The following is a 6172-nucleotide window of genomic DNA, read 5'->3' as shown; positions in this document are numbered from 1 at the left end:
GATAATTGGCTTAATTCAACTCTACACCACGTGCCCAGCCAATAATCTGGAACAACTGATGCACCGTACACGCTTTCACCATGATATACGTGTGTATCAGGCGTTGTTTGCGCGGCTAATTCGAAAACTGTTCTCTGTGAATGTTATCGGCCTTTTTTCACTCTGGTCAAATTGCCCTGTCCTTTCTCAATTGCTCGCGTATTTTTCTTCCTTTTTCCATTTTCGGCTTTTCCATGGATTTAACGTACCCGAGATTTTAATCGAACTTTGATTAAAACGTTTTTAATTTCGTACGGGTTTATAATTAAATTTACGATATTAGTTTTTGTTCTTCTACTTTTTTTTAGTAACAAGTATGAAATATTCAAGGAATAGATTAAAATGGTTTTATTTTTATATAAGCAAATTGTATTAGAATTTAAATCATTTTGAATGATATTTGATATAATGATTATCATATAATGAACTTTAAGAAATGATTTTCTCTTTTTTTTTTTTTTTGAAGTGATTGGATAAAGGATATATATAAATATGTTAATAAGTGAATTATAACAATTTCATTTTCATTAATATTTAAAGTATATTATTTAAAGTATATTTTGGGCGTTTGAATAGGAAAGTCTAGATTTTTAAGTCTAGATCTGAATTCAATGCTATGACGAAAAAATCATGACATTTATCTTAAAAGTTACACGAATACATCATGTAACACACATGATATTAATTTCTCTCCACTTTTTTCTTTTCTATCAGATCAGAGTCTGATATCAAACTTTGAAAATTTAGAATTTCATTCTATATATCATACTTTTTTCTATTTCTTTTTCTAATTGCTCCAGTTGTTTTATAACTTAATGTAATAGGAATAAGACCAAAAAGTTCACATTTACATTTTCGGATCGAGCATCAGAATCAAACTTAAATTCAAATGTCAAAACTTAATTCATTGAAATATTTTAACTATAGCATATTTAAGTTTACAATTGTTGAATAATCTTTCCATTTTTCTAAAGTGATTAAAGTAAAAAGTAATTTTCAGCTTTCAATCTAGTAGAAACTATTTAAGTACTGAAAATGTTCAAGAATAGATAATGGAGATTTTTCTTTTTTTTTTAGTAACTACCTAAATAATATTCAAGGATTTTAAATATATTATATTGATTTTGAAATTTGTTCTAGGATGTTCCTTTGTTGTAAGAGCAATTTCGGTTGATAATTACGGCTATTATCCGATTTAATGTTAAAAGATGAGGCAAAAAATAAAATTCGTGTAAAATTTTTCAATTTTATTGTGTTTGTAAACGATGTTAGCTAATCCGATTTGTCGAATAAAGGCAATTTTGTTGAGACTGGTCAATTTTATATTACTGACTCGTTATTACTACCTAATATTACCTAAGCTTGACCTTAGAAAATATTACCTGAGTATTAGCAGGTGTAACCTTCAATGGTTGATCATTTCTATTTGAGTAAATAAAGAAAAAAAAATGTCTAAAATTCAAACAAAAAAATTCTTTAAAAAAATATCTTCATTAAATATTTCCAGTTGTACATTTTTTTTATCAATACTAAATTTCCAATATTAAATTTGATATATATATAACATATATCTTCAAAGCATTTAGGTTTTCCTTTTCTTTTATTTTCTCCAATAATTATTCTTTTAAATATCATATGTTTCTTCTAATTGATGTAAAACTCGTTTTGAATAGCAATACATAATCCATAACATCATTCTTCTAAGTATTGATACTTATTTGCAAAAAAAGACCACAATTTTGCTTAATTTTGGCTATGTTACAATAGGAGAATCTTATAAAACGATTGTGATTCAAAAGAGTACATGGTACATTATATTCAAATAAATATAACGTAAGATGTACAACTTTTTTTTTGCCTTAACTCAGAATACTTAAAATTTTTCCTTTTACAATATAAATTTAACAAAATTAAAATTGAAGTCCTCTTTCGTAAATAATTATCAAATAATTATACTCAAATATTTCTAAACTTCAATAAATTTTCTTTTAAACATTTAAATATTTGCAATCAATCTGCATACACGATGTATTTCTTTCTTTTTTTTTTATGAATAAATACGACTCACATACGCTTATGGAAGCATACAATACTGCATTGAAGGTACAATGATCAGGAGATAGATCGTAGAATAGGTAACATTATTCGATAGAACGTAAAACACGTAAAACGAGTTCATCACACCGATGGTCGATGGGTGTAGATCTTCGTTGTGGACGTAATTTTCACGCACAGGATGGGAGGGGGAGGAGGCGAGGGGGGTGGTGTATAGATTTCGCATAAACCAACGTTACACCGCACACGCAAGTAAATTAGGCGCTTAATCAAACCGTTTAATCAGCGGCATGATTGCGACCGCATCTGCACCGGCTGTTCACACCAATTATCTACTATGGATACCTACAGTCGCTTCCAAATTTCAAATATCCCTATTGGATTCGATTTCTTTTCGTTATTATTTATTATTTCGTATCCTTGTAAAATTTATTGATGATAAATAATTTTAATTATTTTAATTATAAATTTTAATTTAATTAAATTTAGCTAATTTTCCATTTTGGATGAAATTTTGATAAATATCCATGGATAAAGAAAGTATGGATGATATTTTATTCATCATTATAAAAATCTTTTGCTTTTCTATGATTCGTTAATGAAATTTTTTAAAGCATTATAGATATATTATTATTTTAAATTATATAAGAATTTTAGGTTATTTAATAAGAATAATAAGAATCTTCTTCATAAAATCTTCTTTTTCTCTATTATCAATTTTTTAATTATTATTTCACTTTTTGTATTGATTTTGTATTGATTATGAAATAATAATTTAATTTTTTCTGTTTCTTTTTCAAATTTGCATTTAAAAAAATATATATTAATTAATGTAAATATTTCATACAGAAATTTATTAAATCTGTGAAAATGGAGAGAAAAGAATTAACGTTCATATTTTTGTTAAAATAGAATAATATTTAAAAATAATTTGCACAAAAAATATAAAATATTGTTTCCAATAATTTTGCAATAATTTATTTTATAATTTCCATAATAATCTACAATGAAGGGAATAAAAATAATGTCCCTAATAAAGGTTTGAAAATATCTTGACTTCTCACATGCAGCATCCTTATAAAAGATCAATTCATTTGTAGATTATCCGACACATAAAACGCTCTGAAATCCATGCTGGTTTCACAAATTTCGCAAACCAATTGTTCTACAATTTCACATATATTTCTATATAAAGTTATCTCAAATAAAGTTTTTTCAATACCAACAGAAAAATATCGATCAGATTCAATATGTATTCGTATACATATAATAACGTTTTAATTTTCATAATTTTTATTTTAATGGTATGATTAATTTATATATTCATTAAAAATTTGTTTAGATTTTCTTCAACTATAAAGAAATCTTCAGATAAAAAATTATTTCTTGTATAAATAGATTAAAAAATTGGAAAGGAGTTGATTGTATCGCTTTGATGTCTTTGCATTAATGTTTAACTTTAGAATTGTTGAATTAATTTTTTAAAATCAACATCTTTCAAAGGGAAAAAAACTTTTAACTTTTATAATATAATAAAGATTTGCAAATTAAATAGTTTTATTAGTTAATCTTTCTTATCTTTGTAAATCATTCTTCATTTTTAAATATTATTGTATAACTATCTTTTAAAAATGTCATCGTTGCGGCTAATGCTACTTCATTATTTTTTTTGAAAAAATAATTTTTTTTGTAATATATAAAATAAATTTTTTTTTGTAATATAATGGAGAATTTGCTGAGCTAGAAATATTTTATAGCAGTCATTGTTTCCTTTTTTTAAATGCAATAAATTAATTATTTTTAATCTGACTAACTCAACTATTTTTATTAACTCTATCAATTAATATCCATATCTCAAAAAATTTTATTCCTATTTTTTTTTATATAATACAATAAAGTATTACAATTAAAATACACTATATAAATTAAAAATATAATTTTTATAGAATCAAATTGATATATTATCACCTTCTCCTCTGTAAATATCAAAAGTTTCATTAATAATTCAACCGTTTTATCTAAAACGAGCTATTAAATCCATAGTTTATTCTGACGTAAAAGTTTCATAAAATGTGTGGCTTTAACGGCTTCGCAATTTCTATTTTCATGGTCATCGTCCATTTCAAGTTTGACCAACGAGAGCAGAAATGTTTCTTTTCGAATATTGAGAGAAATTGAACGAACAAAACAGAACAACGAAAAAATGCTACAAATTTAATTGTTAGCTGTATTTCAACTAAAAACAAAAAGTTATTGTGCTGTAAAATATGCACGAAAATAATGCTCATTTTTGAAAAAAAGATCGATCCCATTTTGCCTATCGATCGGTCTTTTTAAAGGTCAATAAGTTTTCTTACCCAGAGAATGAATTATGGTACTTACTGCTGCTCTAGATTTGGTTTGAAATGAACTTCTTCACTTTGTTGTTATATCACCAGGTATATAATAAGGATACAAGTAAAATTTACTTCAAATATAAATATTTTTTATGCTTATTGAGCATAAAGCGGAATGGAAGTAGATATAAGAAATATATGAGAATAATTTTCGAAATATATTTGAGATTCATATATATATCTTGAAAAATGAAATTATAAAATTGAAAAAATTTGATATTAATAAAATTTCTCGACACGATAGAGAATTACCAATTTCAAATTAAAAACTGACTATATTCATCTTGTTTGTTGAATTTTGAATTTTTAGATGCTCATTTCAAAGAAAAAAAAAAACAAATAAATAAATTATCTTATTAAAAGATATTTCTATTTTTTCCTTATACATAAAATATATCTATTTTATATTAAATATAAAAGTAATTTTGACACTAATATAAACTCGAAACTTCTTCTTTTAAAAATTATTCAAATTTTCTCAAATGAAAGATTTCATGTACATTAAAATCTTTAACATAAATTTTCTTACAAAAACATTCTTTTATCGATGACATTTATTAAAAAAAAAAAACAGTCATTCTACTTTTTAGATCATCGGATATTTTTATTTTTTATTTTTTATTTCGAAATAGGCAGTTAATTTAAACATCCATTGACATAGTATGATGTATCATTTTTCTTGCAATCAAGGAATTAAAACCAAATTAAACCATGTTTCGTAGTTTGTAGATGGTGAAAAAGACTAATTAAAGATTAACGCGAAGTAGAGTTTTCGGTGTCGTCGTAAACGTCGAACGGTCCCGGTCGTGCAAAAATTATTAGCAATCTCTGATCCAATTTTGAACATGGCGCTCGTTTTCCTAGAAATTGCCACTCCATATCTGAATTCTCATCGATGATTTATTGACACATGCGTGACACGTGTTATTGTTTTTTCTTTCTATTGAAAACAGGACAGAAGAATAGAAAATAAAGATTGATCTAATTTCTTATAATATCTTGTATACATATATATATATCTACACTATCTTGTATTTTAGTAATAAAAATAAAAGTAACTAGGCTATTCTGTGATGTCTGATGGAAAGATATTTTATTGTAAATATTATCCATAAATAAATGAATCATTGTATAATTTATTAAATACAAGGATAAAAAAATACAAGGATAATAAAAATAAAAAAAATAATTCTTTTATTCACTTTGTAAATATATAATAGAATATAAAAAATTATAATGATTTCTATTTACAAAAATTAATAAAAAAAAAATATTTTATGATTTTGTTTTTAAATAAATCAAGGCTTTTTAATATTTATTCAATTAACTTTTTAATCTAAAAAAATTAATATAATTATCTCGAAATCTTAATAACGAAATTAAATAATTAATTTTTTTATAAAAATTCATACAGATAAAGTAAAAAATGTATATAAATAAAAAGATACGTTTTATCAGAAGTCGAAAAAAGTATTCCCAATTTCGTTCTCTTACTTTTAATGAAAGAAAATTAAAAGAAATATACATATATTATACACATATACTAAAAATGTTTTAAATTTATAAAATTATATATATGTTAATATATTTAAATAATAATTAAAGTTAAAATCACGCAGAAAATATATCCATTTTTATTAATATTTCAATTTATTTTAAAAATTTTAAAATAAATAATTTAG

At 23.8% G+C, this 6172-nt stretch overlaps 1 protein-coding gene across 1 annotated transcript in view; it reads left to right on the top strand.

The window, feature by feature from the left end:
- Positions 1–597: 597 nt before the first annotated feature.
- LOC102678489 (segmentation protein even-skipped) overlaps positions 598–6172 on the top strand; it is a 15605-nt gene continuing 10030 nt past the window's right edge. Inside the window, exon 1 of the mRNA XM_006611484.2 lies at positions 598–605. The gene's annotated coding sequence lies outside the window, so the exon portion shown is untranslated. The remainder of the gene's footprint in view (positions 606–6172) is intronic.

The sequence above is a fragment of the Apis dorsata genome, unplaced genomic scaffold, assembly GCF_000469605.1.
Source record: "Apis dorsata unplaced genomic scaffold, Apis dorsata 1.3 scaffold_88, whole genome shotgun sequence".
NCBI classification, from domain to species: domain Eukaryota; kingdom Metazoa; phylum Arthropoda; class Insecta; order Hymenoptera; family Apidae; genus Apis; species Apis dorsata.
The sequence above is the reverse complement of the archived record's forward strand: the minus strand, read 5'-3'. Positions and strand labels throughout refer to the sequence as shown.